Here is a 1,950-nt window from a genome sequence, read left to right as displayed (position 1 = left end):
CTAGTCCCTAGAAATTAAAGCAGGATGAAGAAGAGAAGAAGCAAGTTCTTCTTAGCATCTATTTATAGATATGAAATATGTCACACACCTGAGAGGTCATCAGTATTGGTTAGGTTGAGTAAGAGGTGAATATTATTTCCACTCTCATTCTATTGGTAAGAATTCAATATGTCATACTAGGCAGTAGAAAGAATTGAGGAAGAGGCAGTTTAGCCGTAGGCTTTGCAGGAAAATTAATGGATATTTTGTTCTTAAGGTTTTGTTTTGTTTTTAGCAAGACAGAACTTTCTACTCCTCCAGAGTTACAGTTTCAGAAACTCACAGGGCAGCTCTGAACTTATGAACAATTGGCGGTCTATTTAACAGTTGGCCCCTGGCCTAGTTTCAGCTACTGATGTTGAGTTCCTCCATTGTTCCTTCTCACAGATATAGTCCATTTGATTTTTGCATATTTAATCTGGAGAAATTCACATGAGAGTCATCTTTGGTGTTGAACAAAGGTATTGTGATGAAGAAGTCATTGGCCTTGCAAACTGTCCAGCATAATTTCTGTTACCAAGGCCTTATTTTCTACCTATTTTTCCACCTATTTTTCCTTCCTCTTTACAACGTTTTGCATTGCAATTGCCAATATTTATCAATGGATCTTGATTACTTGTTTGACCAATTCCAGGAAAAAAAGGCTTCAGTAAAATTCTTCAATTTCTCCATCACTTGCTTTACTGGTTGATGCATACATTTCAATAATAGTCTTTTCTTCTACGTGGATCTGACATTATCTTCTCACGGAAAGCATTGCACTTCAAGACAGATCTTGACATGACCTTTCCAATGATGAATGCCATCCTATTGCTCTTGAATCTGTCAATCCCTGGCATAGGCATAGCAAACCAGATGATTGCCTGTTTCAAAATGGCCAAAGTCAGTCCATTTAAGCTCACTAATGCCTTGAAAAATGATTTTTGTGTGTTCAATTTCTCTTTTGACAGCTTATAATTTTCCTAATTCATACTTTGTACATTTCTAGGTCCAAGTATATTTTTGCAGTTGTTTCCTCTCATTTTGAGTTGTTTCCTACCAGCAAATTAAGGTCTTGAAGACTTTGCTTCCCAAACTTTATTCCATTACCATGATTATGGTCAACTGTATTTAGAGAAAGAAGCTCAGTTGATAATTACTCCAAAGTCAACAGGCTATTCATTATACGTAGTGTGTTCTTCATCTGGAAGTTCTTCTGAAACCTGTTCATTTCAGGTGTACTCACTTATATTGGAAATGCGAGTTGCACGGCTTCCAGCATCGCAGCAGCATACACGCCATCACAATATGACAAGCTGACAAACAAGTGTCGATCTACTGGGAAGTTCTAATCCTGAAGGCTTGGTTAGCATCTGAGTGATTAACTAATATATTAATGAGACTCAATATGAAATTTTAGAAACATTATTTCAAGACTTATATTTCAAAATCTGAAAAAATACTACGGAAAGAAATTTATATGAAAAGGTATTCAGTGTTTAAATTTTACCTGTAATTATGCTTTATACTTCTTATAGATTCAGTTTAATTCTACTCAAATTACTACCAGCATTTTGTGGAACTAGAGACACTGACTTTAAATCATTTAAAATTGTAAAGAATAAAATGATTTTGATAAAGCAAATTTTAGGATTTACACGATTTCACTTTATGATTGAGAATAAACCAAAGAGAGGCTTATGAAATAATCAAGAACGTCTTCTCCTGGTGTGAAGATAGAAAAATTCATTTTTAAAACAGATCAGAACCTCAAAATATATGATATATATATATACACACACACTCAGATATATAGATAGATAGATAGATAGATTGTTTGAAAAAATGATTTCAAGCAAATTCAGTGGGAAAAGTAAAATTCACATGAAGCTAAAATATATTATATTCACAGATTCTAGTTCACATGACACA

The sequence above is a fragment of the Echinops telfairi genome, unplaced genomic scaffold (genome assembly GCF_000313985.2).
Source record: "Echinops telfairi isolate 266 unplaced genomic scaffold, ASM31398v2 ScPeMD7_11;HRSCAF=52, whole genome shotgun sequence".
In the NCBI taxonomy this organism is placed as follows: Eukaryota; Metazoa; Chordata; class Mammalia; order Afrosoricida; family Tenrecidae; genus Echinops; species Echinops telfairi.
The sequence above is the reverse complement of the archived record's forward strand: the minus strand, read 5'-3'. Positions refer to the sequence as shown.